The sequence below is a fragment of the Papaver somniferum genome, chromosome 2, assembly GCF_003573695.1.
Source record: "Papaver somniferum cultivar HN1 chromosome 2, ASM357369v1, whole genome shotgun sequence".
Lineage (NCBI taxonomy): Eukaryota > Viridiplantae > Streptophyta > Magnoliopsida > Ranunculales > Papaveraceae > Papaver > Papaver somniferum.
In genome coordinates, this window is record NC_039359.1 from 119,705,176 (window position 1) to 119,721,297 (window position 16,122).

Below are 16,122 nucleotides of genomic sequence, written 5' to 3' on the forward strand. Positions count from 1 at the left end.
TTTCAATCTTGAAACTTCGCCCAATTCCTCATGATTCGCTCTTCCATAACTACCGAAACAGCCTCCATGAACACCTCAGCAATCACCTAGCGAAGAATTCAACCCTGCCTTCACACGAATACCTAGAGATAATTTCAATTGATTCGATAAGAAATCGAACTCTCAGCTCATCCGACCGAGAAAATCAAATGATTGTGATCGAAAACTAAAAAAAGCAACAACCACAAATCTAAAAACGAAAGCGTAATTTTAGAAAATATGGGCCTGCGCCTAATTTTTCTTCCAGAAAAGGGTGCGAGCTAGGAGTGTGCAACGGACGGACGGTTGCGGATTAGGGGTCACCCGCAACCAAATCGTCAAAGTTGGGAATTTCAAAAATTGAACCGTGACTGGCTCAATCACCCTCGAATTTAACATCCGCGGATCAGCGCGTGATACGGACCGGATACGGATTAACCGTGGGTGATATGCTCAGAAGAATTAGGTTTATCTCCTCCTCGTTTTCCTGACATAATCAATACCTAAACGTTGGTGTCCCTGGTTCGACCCTTGATTTCTTCAAAGAAGGTGGTGATAATCTCAATGATGCATCACTGTTATTCAACTGACCGTTAACCAAATCTAGACGAGAAGATGAGGGACCATTAGTGGTTGCCGGATTTATTGCAGAAAAGGATGACTGGCTTGCAAGCATGAGTGCTTCTCCCACTTTCTTCTGTTCCTCCAACAACTTTTGCAGCTGCCGTGCATTCTCTTTAGCTCGTTGCTGCAACTCCCTTTGAAACTGCTCAAATGGACGCAAGACAGATGGCAAGTTTCATCATTACACATACATCTTTAGGTTAAAAATAAAATAAAAATGAAAACACTACGGATAATGGAGGCAGGCATATGAGGAGGGAGTAATACGCCTCAAGTTGCTCGTGAAGGCTTTTTTGAAGCGGAAAATGGGTCATTTGTCCAAATATTTTTAAATCACGGTTTAAATGGACGAGTAAAAAATAGTTTGGGTGAAATGGCCAAAAAAGAAAACATCCTAGCTTAAATTTAAAAAATAGCAAGGATGAAACTGGATACATCTTGTGTAAATTAAAAATAAGAAAAAATATTTGAAAATGGGCACGATGAAACTGGTTACATCCTGCCTAATTTTACATTTTTGTCCATTTAAACAGTATCAAAATCTAACTGTCCATTTCACCTAGGAATTGTTGATTTTGGTCTTTTTAACTAATTTTGTGTTCTCGAAGCTCCCACTGCACTCTAAGTGCTTCTAATTCAGGTGCGGACCTTTAAACAGAGAGTATTAACATTAATTACACTTGTAAACATATACAGATTATGTAGAGTAAGATGGCGCCAAGAGCAGAAGCTTTAGAGTTGTCAGTTTGACATACGACTTTACCTCTTCAGAGAAACACCATAATAATTTCATGATAGTGTGTGAGAGAGAGGGGTGCAGATGCGGGTAAATTCGCGGATTGCAAAGTCCAACCGCAACCAAATCGTGTAAACGTGCGGATTTGAGAATCCTACCCATGTCTGGCCCGTAGCTCTTGCGGATTTGGTGTTATCCGCAATTTTACGGACGGATACGGATGAAATCCGCGGTTCCATTTTTTTTGCACAGCCTTAGTGAGAGCGTGAAGTTTTTTAGACGCGGGTTTGACAGTGAAAAAAACTGAGGAATGGGTTTCACAGTAGCTTTCACAAAAAGAATACCAGCTTGAAGGCCAATGATTATGGGCTAATATTAAACAACATCAGCAAGCCCAATATAATGAGCAAATGATTGTGCGTCTTTCATAGTGTGTAGTTTGTCTTCTCGATTCAATTAATTCATGTTGTTAAGAAGTAGAAAATTAAGAATTCAATCACCGTCTTACTGTAAAGTAAATTTGGTAAATATTATTCATTCTTTGACGAAATAAAGAAGATACAAAAGTATGGAGAAAGAAGAACATAGAACTTTATTTACGTGTGTGTAATTACATAGTTTTAAGCTTTCCTATTTATATGTATATATATGACTTAGTACCCCATGTATATGGATACCCTAATCTTAGACGCGACGACATCTAAGTTAATAAATTTATGTTTATAACGCTCCCCCTGATGACCACTGTGTCTAAACCATTATGATATAGCAGGAAAATTCAAAAGAGAAAAACTTGAAATTACGTAAGCATGTAAAGACTTAAAATAGTTTTGGATACGAAAATGTTGTCTCGTTAAACCCAAGGAAAACACATTGGGAAAAACCTTGCCAAAGAAAAAAAAAGTACAACACGGTAAGTCCAGTAAGTGCACATTTGATGATGGTGCTTTCCCTAATGAGTATTTTAATTAAATCTTGGCTAGCAAATCTTTGAGTTGAGACTTTTTAATTTTGATGAACAAATTTCTTGAGTGTCGGAGATAGTAATGCTTTAGGGAAAAAGTCTGCTAGTTGATGTAGTCTTCTTTAGTGTTTCACAAGAGATATTTTCTTCGAATAATAGTGTTCTCGAGTCTTCGTGCTTCTTTAAAGACATTGAGAAACTATGTCATGGATTCCTAACTTCTCAGAGATAATTCGTCGAAGTAGTTGATGAAGTTTCTTTAACAAAGTGGCAAGATACGTATACATTACTATATGTGAATAAAAAACATATTTTTTTAATAAAATCTTGTGTGTTGTGTGATTTATTTTACTTCCACATTATATTGTTTATTTTTAATTAAAGTAAATACACTTGTTTGTTAATCCACTTGGTAAGATTCCATAGTTAGCTCGGTCACGAACGTAGAATATATATCAAGTTGCATCTCATCGAAGTAACTCTTTGGCCATTATTGTTTGGGTAGAATTACACAAGGTGTGTACGTATAGGTTGATACGAAAAGATTATAGTGTACTTGGTACCCTCGTCATTTCAGTATTTTTTTGTCATTAGGTCATGTATACCATTAAGAAAAAAGTTAAGTCAAACTAGGAAATATAAATAAAATAATAGATGTTCAACAAAGAGGGGGGGTCCGTGGACACTCTTATATGTACACTATCATATATGATTTCCGTTATTTTTTCCACAAACTCAAACGACAATGAATTTACATCTAATATTTTTATGGTATGTTCCTTTTATAAGATTCTACATTCTTACAAAAAATGAGCACGTTCCAAGATACCAAACCTCACCATCTACCGATCTTAATTTCAAATGTTAACTTTTAACGGCTAGCTTTCAAATGGGTAGATGGTAGTATTATAAGTCTCAAATTACGCTCATTTTTGGTAGGAGTATAGAGTTTTTTAAGAGGAATGTGTCATTAAAATATATATTTATATTTATTGTCGTTTAAGTTTTGTGGAGAAAATGGTGGAAATCATGTACGATAATATGCATATAAGAGTATCCACGAATCATGCCCTCAAAAACTTATAATTGTTTAGATGATTTTTAAACGAGCTATTATTCACATCTTAGTATTAACCAATCGGATATAATTTTGAAACGTGCAACATGAACAAAAACCTTCTTTAGCCAATAAGGATAATATATTATCAATATGGTAAATGTTGTCAAATTTTTTTTTTATGAACGATACACTGATGTAAAGATGTAGAAGTGATTATATCAACACGTAAGAAAAGGATCGTTGTGATTATAATGAATCAAGATACGATAGAAAAGTCATAAGAATTGTTTTCATATACATCATATGATACGATTTATTAGACAAACTAAAACTTAGATTTAAATTTCGATGTAAAGAAGAAAAAAAGCTAAACCTATATCAAAAGAAAAGGATTTGGTTTTTACAAAAACAAATAAAAAGATTGAATATATTCTAAATATAATAAAAGAAATAGATAAATCGACCGTAAGCTTAGTTATTGGATATCACTAATTGACGATCAATATAGATCACAAAAGAGAAACGATAATTACTTAGATTTAAATTTCGATGTAAAGAAGAAAAAAAATCTAAACCTATATCAAAAGAAAAGGATTTGGTTTTTACAAAAACAAATAAAAAGATTGATCATATTCTAAATATAATAAAAGAAATAGATAAGTCGACCGTAATCTTAGTTATTGGATATCACTAATTGACGATCAATATAAACCACACAAGAGAGACGATAATTACTTAGAAATACCACTACGATGATTACTTAAAAAGATACCACTTATTGACGACAAGATCACATAAGAGAAGTAACCTTACCTGAGATGGCGGCAGACAAGCTTCACAAAACTAGGGGAGGGAGACAATATTACGAGTCTCACTTCACTTCTTAAATACTAATGCCTCGGAAAAAATGATAGTTTCACTTAGGGTTTCTGTACTAACTGTTGGATTTTGTGACGGTTTATTAATAAATAACAAGCGTTTATTTCGGCCTCATCTAGGATGGTGCTCGGGCGCATTCTCCATATATGGGCCCCCTTGTATCCAAATTACATGTATCCTTAATAACTGTGTTTCCATTTATAAACTAAAATAAGAGACAAAAGTAGAGAGAAAAAGGAAGAGAAAATTATATTCTTGTGTGTGTAATAATTACTACATAGTTTAAACCTCTGTATGGGTAGAAGACTTAATACCCAAGTATATGAAAACCTTAATGTTAGATACAAGGGCATCTTAGTCACTAAAATTAGATCTATGACACATTTTCTTATTTAGTTTTCTAATTTTTCTATTTTTTTCCGATTGCTTTGTGTCATATTAGAAACTTCACACATAAATGATTTTCAAAAATTGATTGATGAGTTTGCTAACAAGAATTTAGGAGACCGCAATTTAAATAATGATGTTAGTGCTTCCTACACAATCACTTTTGAAAGTTCTTTTTCAGTATCAGAAGTCATATCTTAGCAAGTTGATAACCTCAATTTTTACGTAGGGATACAAGTAGCTTTATAATTTCTAAAGAGGCAAACTATATAATTGATATCTCTTCTTATTTTAGTATTATAAATAAACATTATCAAGAAAACATATAGTGTATCTGTGTAGGCAAAAAATTATGTCAAAAAGGCGTTCTAAACATTCTTCGCCCACGATCATCTAAATGTCAGAGATGACCTTGATAAAAAATCCTCAAGTTAGCAATATCACAAATTAATACTCATTTGTTTATTCATGTACATTTCAATGAAATTTAAAGGTTTGGCTCATCTGATTTGGCAGGGGATCTACAACTGGAATAAGATAATAGTTAAGGTGGCTAATTAGATAGTGGTGGTTATGATGTAATAGTTTCTTAGTCCCGTTGTTTGAGCCCAACCATCTGTAATTGAATCCAATGAATCTTTTAACTGTTTAGCTGGTTCGGAGGGCCAGTGCATGTTACATCACTTGGTTTCTATGATTTTATGGGAAGTTGTTTTTTTCATGAGGTGCTCCTCTAGGATTCTAGTATCTAAATGTGACTAAGGGGTATCCTAATATATGATCAGTATCTAAGTTTCCTCTAGGATTCTAGTATCTAAATGTGACTAAGGGGTATCCTAATATATGATCAGTATCTAAGTTTCCCATGAATAATCTGTATTATCTTATGTTAAAATGAAAAAGCCTATGTTATCACTTTTCCATAAAAGAAAATATGTTTTATATATTTTATTACTTTTAACTCTTTTAATTTATTTTTGTTTATCTATTTTTTTATTTTTTAAGCTTGTATTGTTTTTTGTTTTATTTTGTCTATTTGAACGTTCAAATTGGTCTAACACTAGATCATATTTGAATTTAAAATCGTAAATATCTCTACAGCTAGAAAATTGTGAACTTCTAGGCGTAATTCTATTTTTAAAATATAACTTTTCTTACAAAAACATAATTGTAAAAGTTTTTATTGTCAAGAATCTGTATCGTCAAACTGTCTGTAAGTAGCTCTGCAATCTAGGAAAAATTGTAAATATTTTTAGGACTACGTCTTAATATCCAAAATCTAGTCGTAGGGGTGTTATTTTTTAACTTACATCTAGGATTTTTGTGATAAAATATTGGATTTTGGAAATGTAATTATGGTTAGGAGTTCATCTTTCCTAACCACGAAGATTAAAAAATACTAACCTATAGTTACAAATTCACCATTTTTTGCCCGTAGAGGTAGTCACGGCTAGGAAATTTAAAACACATCCTACCCGCATTTGGGTACAAAAGGAAAAAAAAAACAATAAGAAGAAAAAAAAGAACTATCACTAACATTTAATTAGAGTTAATTAAGTTCATCAATACAAATTAATCGAGAATAGTCCAGCCATTATCAAAAATATATAGATAAGGGGTTTCACTTTACTACTCAATGATCCTATTTGGTCATCTTGTCCCATTCATTTTTCAAAGCTATGGTATGAATATCGAAGAAAATTCTTGTTGCCACTCAGAAATTTGTCTTCCTTAATTTGTAACTTCAAAATAGTCATGTTCAAGAGGAATTCAAATGGTACCTCATTGTACAGTTCATTCCTGCTAGAAACTCATTTGCCTTGTTGGACGCCTTGGAAGTTGTTTCAGTACTGGTGGGCTAGTACAGTAATTTTGAAACACAAAAAAAATACCATTTCAGTCATTTCAATATCTCCAGATTCTCTGCATGGCAGAACCCCCCTCCCCCTCCCCCACTCCCACCCCCTCGGCAAAAAATGCAGCAGTCTCCACTCCTCAACTTTCCGTTATAAGTAGTGTTCCATTTTTGATGCCGCACAAATAAAATCTAAGATATTTGCAAAGCAAAAGAAACCCTTAAACAAATAACGACTTTTGAGATTCAAAGGAAACTGTAAGTGATAACTGATCATCTCTTTTGGCATAATCATTTCTTTTATTATAGTTTTATCATTCGTATTTTGATTTTGATTGTATTCTTTTTTCTTTGTTTGTTCAGTCCATCCAGATCCGGATTCTTAGCTCTCTAAGTTGAAAGTTTTGGTGCAATATGGGGGTTATGGGTATGAATGATCTTCCATCAAAAAATTTTGCCGAATATATTCTTTTGTTTACATGCTGATTTAGTTTTACCATGGAGAAATGTCATTAGGTATCTCATTAAGGCCCTTCATAAAAAATCTCAAACCCCTGAAATAGCTTTCCTTTTAAATCTAAAAGGAAAAAAGATTTTATTGATTTCGGTGGGTAAAAAAATCTAACAAAAAATTCAAATGAGGTTGGAAAGATTTCATTAAATTTTATTGGATTGTCTCCTAGAAAATATTCTCTGCTATGTATAAACGAATTTTACAATGTTATTTTTGTTTCTATTTTATCTGCTGGGCACCTTTATTTACTATCAGAAAATTAGAAATCGGTGAATGTTCTTATTAACCATTAAACATCCTGAAGCAATACTTTATTTTAGCTACTCGAGATCAACTCATCCACTCGGCAACGTACTGGATATACATGGGGAGGAAAAAATGATATATTTTATGGGAACCCCTATCACTGATACGGGGTTTTTCAAAAAAGATGTGAAAAATTCAATGCCTTCAAAAGGTTATTGTTGTCGTAGGCGCATGATCTGCAGATTTCAATGATGAAGTTTTACGTTTGATGGAAGTCGATGAGGTCAAAGATCAGATAAAAATTAAACATGGATGAAGTTTAACGCAAATTAAATAGCTAATATGGTATATCTCTTTGATTTGCGCTATACTCTCCCTCTCGTTACTCTCGTAATAATATTTTAATGTCATGTTTTAAAAACCTTTAAACAGTGTAAAAGACTTTTTTTACTCCAATGTTCAGACTTATGTTGCTCTCTTCCAAAGTCTACTTTTGATTGCTTAAAAAAACATTCCTAAGATAATAAAGTTTTCTTTACTCAACCAGTTGGTGGGTTCTGACAATGGGCTCATGGGTACACGAGTTAGAAATATGTGAGTAAGAAAGATAAAAAAAAAAACGTGATACTTTGATAGAATTATGCAGGTGTTCTACGTCATAATGAAAATAAAATACCAAAAATAACTTTGTCCATAACAGAGTAAGTACGGAAGTTTCTGACAACATACGTAAAAGCTAACACAAATCTAGGGCATCTATCTCTATAAAGCATTTCTTTGCAAATTATGGGATATCTCACTTCTGTTTGTTTTATTATCTTTTTTCTTTTTCTTAAATGGTAAGGTTGTTTGATTTATTATCGATCAAATAAAATGAAACAAACATAAGTGGAATACCCTATAATTTGAAAGAAAAACTTCATATAGATAGATACTCTATATTTCCGATGGATTTGATGTATGTGGTTAGAAAACTATCTTACCTTACTAATATAAATAAAAGAGGTCTTTTTAGTAGGAGACCCCCCAAATTACTATGTTTTCCTCATTTTTTTACATATTTACATAAATGTCATTATTTTAAAAATTGATCAAAATTTTTAAAAACTTAATATCTTTCAAAATATACATCGGATTTTTGTAAAATTTATACATTTGAAAAGCTCTTTCAGTTATCTATGTAACGAGTACAAATAAGAATAGTAAATTTTTGTTTTACACAAAAAAAATTCATTGCTTTCAAATTTAATATTGTTGGATTAGCAAAATTCAAGCATGTGCATCACACATGTGTTCTTACTAGTATGTATAAAGTTATTTTGGTGTTTTGTTTTAATAATGAGATAGAACACCTACATAATTCTATCAAAGTCTCACGTTATTGATTTTTTTTTTCATGCTCACATATACCTAACTCGTTTATCGGCGAAGTATTGTCAGAACCCCATCAAGTGGTCGAATAAAACAAACTTCATTCCTTGGGTAAGTTTTCTCAAGCAATCAAAAGTAGACTCTAAAGAGAGAGCAACAAAGTTTGAACGCTGAGATAAAAACAAGTCCTTTACACTGTTAAAGGTTTTTAAAACATAAAATTAAAATTATTATGAGAGTAGTGGGAAGAGGGTCCATCTACCGCAAATCAAATGGATAATACAAGGGTGCTCAACGAATTAATTAAGAGACAATAATGATGTTATAAAATAAAAAATCATATAAAAAGAATATGTTTTTGGAAGACAACTCAATAAAGTTTAATGAAATCTTTCTTAAGCTCATGTCAGTTTTTGATTGCGTTTTTTTACTGAACTAAATCCAGGAATTCTTTTTTTAGATTTTCACAAAATCGTGTAATCACATCTACAAGCTTTTAACTATAGCTTAGTGTTTTTCGATCTTTAAGGTATAGGATTTCCAAAATCTAACATCTCGTCACAAAACTCCCGGTCGTAAATGGTTATTCCTAGCCGTAAGTTAACAAATAACACCTTTACGACTAGGTTTTGAATATTCAGACTTAGCCGTAAAGATATTCCAATTGTTTTAAAACTACAGTTAGGTTGATGATACAGATTCCTAACCATAAACACTTATATAGCTAAGAATAACTACCTATGGCTATATGCCTAGGTTTTTTGTGAGTTAAATTAAATTTTGAAAATCGAATTACGGCTAGAAGTTTATCATTTCCTTTCTAATCATATGCAATCATAATGATATAAATAAATATATGATCATGGATGATTATGCACCTCGAAGTTAATGACAGATGAACAACTCCAGCGGTTTTTTTTTCTCATGGGAACATAATCGTGTTATTGCTAAAGTCCCAGTATAAGGACTTTTTCTATTTTTTTCTTTTCCAGTGTATGATTTTCATTTCCAGAGCACTTTATTATCTAAGTTTTCTTCTGTACCATATAAAATTTTGGATTCACAATCGCTATAATATTTCATGATTTCTCTCACTTAATTAGTAGATTTTAGAATCGAATTCTATTATACCCTGAGAGATCCACGCGATAATACAGGCATTCATAAACTGAATGAAATGAAATTTAATTAACTCTTTGAAGTTAACTCTCGCCAAATAACGCACGAAATAATCTTATTATACTGCATAAAATCGTCTATGTTGAGTGATCATTCTTATAATTGATGGTAACACTCATTCAAATTAACTCACTATACAGTTTAAGGATTATCTTATATTGCATGAACATCCATAAATTTACTCAATGGAAACCAAGTTTATCACCTCAAGGACAAATCTTAGCCGATAATATATGAGATATAATTCGAAGAAGGAGACTGTTGATGATGCTCTAATCATGTCTTTATGGTGTAATTCTAATTGCAACTACATTTATCTTCCCTCTATTGGAGCATCAGGCGGAATTATTTTAATTTGGAAAAGAGGTGTTGTTATAATGGAAGACCATCTTCTTGGAACTTTTTATGTTACAATCAAGTTCAGAAATACACTGGATGGTTTTGTATAGTTATTTACTTCTGTCTATGGTGCATCTGACTCTGGATACTACTCTCAATTTTGGAAGGAGCTACATTATATCCATGCTATCTTTGATGAGATAGCCATGGATTATAGGCGGAGATTTCAATGTTATCTTTGCTCAAGAGGAGAGAAATTCACCTGGAGGTTGATTAGCTAGTAGAAGGTTTTTTAGGAGATTCATTAATCGAAATTCTCTTATTGATCTTCCCATGGCTGGAGGTAAGGTCACTTGGAAAAACTCTCAACAGCTACCTTTGTTAATCCGACTAGATAGATTTGTTGTCACTAGTGATTGGAAAGCTCAATGCCCTGCTTTATTACATTCTAGACTAAAAATACCAACATCTGATCATGCTTCTGTTACGATAGTTTGGAATTGTGGTCTAAAATACAAAGCTCCTTTTAGGATTGATAACTACTTACTACAACATCCATCTTTTATTAATAACTTTAAGATTTGGTGGGCAAATTTATCTTTCAATGGGAAGCCTAGTTTTGTTTTCTCCAAGAAGCTTCAAGGATTAAAATTCTTTATAAAAGCTTGGAAAAAGTTGCTTGGTAACATTCAGAATCAGATTGATAATTTAGGAAATTCTATTGATGTAATTTATAGTATGGAAGAATTTTGTTTTCACTACAGATGACATCGTTGATAGAGAGGAAGCCAAAGTTAAACATGTTGTTTTGTCTTCGGATTTGGCAAGAAAATGGGGGAAAGGGGTATAGACATATGGATAAAAGATGGTGAAATGAATTTCAGGTATTTGCATCAGATTGCTTCTTACAAGTATAAATCGTTTAAATATTGATGGCTCTATTACTTATGATAAGGAGAAAATTTGCAAGTCTGCTAAAGAATTTTATTCTAATTTGTTCGCTGAGCAAATTCCTATCAGACCATCTTTTAAATATTTGGAATTACCTTCTATTTCGGTTTCTGATGCGATTGCTTTGGAAATGCCATTTCCGAAATACGGAGTCAGGAATGTGGTGATGCATTTTGGAACTAATAAGTCCCCGGGGAATGATGGGTTTACCATGGAATTTTTCAAGGTATCTTGAGAAGTAATCAAGAATGATTTAATGTTATCCAAAAAAGAATTTGAATGTTTTTCTTCTCTGGAATAGAGACTGAATTGTACCAACCTAAAATTGATTCTAAAATGCAACGGAGTTGTTTCTCTCAATAAATTTTGACCAATAAGCTTAATTGGCGGGTTTATAAAATTATGTTAGAGCATATCTCGGTTGACTCATAGTTTTGATCACTAACATTGACAAACATGCTTGATATGGCAACGCATGCGAGGTTGACCGAGCTATGCTCTAACAATCTCCCCCTTTGTCAATTTTAGTGACAAAACTATTAATACATATGGAATACAAAAAAGATAAACTTTAGTGGCTCCTATTCCATAGTCTAATCTTCAACGTTCCTTGAAATCTTCGTCCTTCCAAGTACTCCAATGATCCCAAAGGTTGTAAGTTTAGCACCATCGTTGTCGAAGATCCATAGCTACAAAAATGAGAGAGCTCGAGATTCTCAATCATTATTATACAGTGGCATAGTATTATTATGAACATCAAAGTCCAATTGCATCACGACTTCAACAATAATACTACGGTGATATGTATCACTCCCCCTTAGTTAATACTCCATCTCGATCATGGAAACCACTCCCCCTCACACAATGATCCGAAAACCATATGTATTTGTAGTGTGAACTACAATATTTCTCCCCCTTTTTGTCAATAAAATTAGTAAAGGTACAAGAACGGGTTCATAATGAAATTTCCACAAGAGACATTTCATAAACTAAAAGAGAAAAATACATACCAACTTAATTTAGATGCAATCATAAAGCCGAAGCTAAATGCATTCATCAAGGAGTTTTAAAATACAAGATAACCCCTTTAAAATTCCACAACCGCATACCTCGCAAAATATTACCATTAAGCACAAGTTCAAAAGAAATCTCTCCCATTTGATGTCATTCCCAAAGGAACAACAAGAGCGACCTTAATTTCGAAAGAAAAGAAGGATTTTTAATTGGACACCAAAAACCATGAGAATGATTTTCTATATCCAAAACTCAACCAAATTAATCACAAGTAAACCCATGATTAATTCAATTGGAATACGCAACTAAATCAAAACCACAAAAGTGATCAATTTAATTGAAAGTGATCAACATAAGTAAACCTACGGAGCTACGACTAAGTTAATCATATGGAGGTGACTAACTTAACCGTTCAAATACTCAACATAAGGAAAACCTTACGGAATATATATGACTACATTAACCAATAGAACATGATTAGTATAGCCGTTCATATACTCAACACAAGAACTTGTGGAATATATGAAAACTCAACTAGATTAATTACAAGAGAACCTATAATTAATCTAATTGGAATACAAACAACCAAACTAATCACCGAAGTAATCAATTTAATTGTCAAAGGATTTGCTCAACAAAAGAAGACTTTCGGAGCAAATAACTAAATAACCAAACAAGATGATTAATTTAGTTCATAATGCTCAACATATAGCATCTCATGGAACAACCAACCAAATCAATAAGAATAATCGACTTAGTCGTATCGTGCTCAACATAAGACATACAATGGAGCCATCACGGTAATACATAATAAACTGGATCAATGAAGATCTATACCGTGGATAACATACAAGGATCTATTCTATTTTCCATCATTATATGCATAACAACATAATAGACTTTATCCTTGTCTTAGAAAAGATTTAATCCTATTTTCCATCAAATAAATGACTGCATAGGCATAACTTTTGTATTTGTCAAAAGTCCATTCGTTCTTTCATCAATACGACTACCAATTCATGAACGACTTTACTTTTGACAACCATATGGGACCTTCAAGTTCACAGACGCAAACAATACATATCCCATAAAAATATTGCAATATAACAAACCACAAAATTAAATATTGCAAACCATCATCCTCCAAATATTTTTAGAATTTAAACGAGTAAACCTAAAAAATAACAATAAGAAGATGAAATAATAGCTATGTGCAGTCACAATCATTGCTATTCAAAGCACTAGTTATTCTTCCAACTAATCCAAAAAGAAGACATCCTAGGCGACTAAACCTCTTGAAAATCATCTCACTTACCTTGAATATTCTTCTCATATTCTCTATATTCTTCAAGCTCATCTTCGATTAGATAAATCCTTGATTCAAGACTATCTATTTTCTCTTCAAGTCTTTCGGAAGAAACTTCGAGTTCATTTTTCAGAGCACGAACTTGTTCCAAGACGAGATTCATGGTTAAAGAGAGCTTATCAAACTGAGAGACAGTAGGATTCTCATCAGAAGAAGATACAGGTTTATCATAGCACATCTCATTGTCAGAAGAATCGAATTGAATCTTCTTTGAAGGAAACATAACCGTCTATACATCACTTTCTTTACTTGAAAGACTAGAGGAGGACATGGTAGAGAAGATGAAATGAGACTGCTGAAGAGGTAGAACATTAAAAAGGAATAAAGATGTAGAAATCCCAGAAACACCTTTTTACCAACCCTAACATAAGTTAGTTATGAAAAAGCTGGATCCGTTCACGAACAAGACCTGGTAAAAGCACAAACAGAAAATAACAAGATTATATCATAGTCCTCTTGTATATCATGATTCTTGTATAAGAGGAAAACACAAGAACCATTTTACAACAAGATTACTGAGCACAAGGCCTCCAATCCAAGGTTGGGCTGGGATAATCTTTGCAAAGAGAGAAACCACCCATAGTATTAGGTTTCTGCTTATTTACACGGATATCTTTCCTATCCATTGTAATCACAGTTTTAACGAATTTGACTGATGATCTTTGCAAATTCTGCACCGTTTTTGAAAACACCTTTTGACGAAAGGTAGACTTCCTTTTTGTTTTCAGCATACTACAGTTAGCCAGGAAGAACTGTTTTTGATTTGACGTGTTAAGATGATCATGAGATGAACCCAACTGAACAAGGCTATTTGGTAGAATCTTTTCTGAGGGACTCCTGGAGTTCAACACAAAATCATGAGAGGTTTTCTGACCCAACTTATGATACACATACGAACATGTCATGAAGGAATCATGAGAATGGTTTTCAACAAAAAGACTGAGAGAGCAATCATAAAAATAAAACAATTCTCACTTTTCTCTTTCGTCAAATTTGGATGACAAGGTTTATGTTCAGGAGACGTGATACGGTGGCCAAGCAAATAATGATCGTCTCTTGCCATATATTCCCGATCAAAAATTCTAATTTTTCCGACAAGTGTGTTTCGCGAAAGAGTATTGAGGTTGTTTCCTTCAACGATGGCATGTCTTTTAGATTCGTATCTGGATGGCAGCGATCAGAGGATTTTCATCACAATTTCCTTTTCAGGGATGGTCCTACCCAATGCACATGATGCGTTAACAATTTCAGACAGTTTGTGATAAAAATCATCGAACGAATCTTCTTCTGCCATATAAAGGTCTTCCCATTCGGAATTAAGGTTTTGAATCCTAGCTTCCTTTTCACTGGGGTTACCTTCGAATACGCTTTCTAAAGTATCCCAAGATTCTTTAGACGTAGTGCATGAGGCCACATGATGTCTAAGGTTTGGGGTAATAGCATGCAGAATGGCGTTTAGCCCGTCGGAGTTTTTCCTTGCAGCAACTAACTCGACAGTATTGTACATACACAAATCTTTTGGTACAACAACATATCTTTCCATAACAACGGGAGTCTCATAGCCATTCACAACACATATCCATGATTGGAAGTCACGCGACTGAAGAAATGTGCGCATAACAACTTTCCACCATAGATAGTTTGAGCCATCGAGGTCTGGTAGTACGTTTACAGAGATAACACTTCTGTCCATAGAGTCAGATCGCCACAAACACAGACTGATGAGGTCTTAAACGTGTTTGCCTGCTCTGATACCAATTGAAAAAACGGGGGTCTGACAACACCACCCAATATTTCTCTCAACAATCTGTATGGAATAACTCCGAAATACTTTGCTAGAGAATCAACTAGACAATCAGACTCAATCTAGATAAAAAGTATGTCAAGGAGTTATTATCTCAATCTCTCGATTTGATCTTTACTCAAGCAAATAGAAATCTGCGAGTATTTATCAAAGAGAGATAACTTGGACGGTACCAAAGACCAATGTCCAAGGATCAATCAATATCAATCAACAACCAAAGGTTGGATTTCCAATTGATGATCTTAACACACAACCTGTATTATTTATATTATATAAAAAATATAATGCGGAAAAGAAATAACACAGACACCAGAAGTTTTGTTAACGAGGAAACCGCAAATGCAGAAAAACCCTGGGACCTAGTCCAGATTGAATACACACTGTATTAAGCCGCTACAGACACTAGCCTACTACAAGCTAACTTCAGACTGGACTATAGTTGAACCCCAATCAGTCTCCCACCGATCCAAGGTACAGTTGTACTCATACGCCTCTGATCCCAGCAGGACACTGCGTACTTGATTCCCTTAGCTGATCTCAGCCACAACTAAGAGTTGCTGCAACCCAAAATCACATACTTGACAATAAACAAATATGTATCACACAGAAAAGTCTATCAAGGATAAATCTGTCTCCCACAGATAAACCCTAGGTTTTGTTCCGTCTTTTGATAGAAATCAAGGTGAACAGGAACCAATTGATAATCCGGTCTTATATTCCCGTAGAACAACCTAGATTAATCAATCACTTCTCAACAATCCTTCCTGACTACACAGGCGGTTTGTCAAGGAATCACAAACAGTGAGACGAAGATG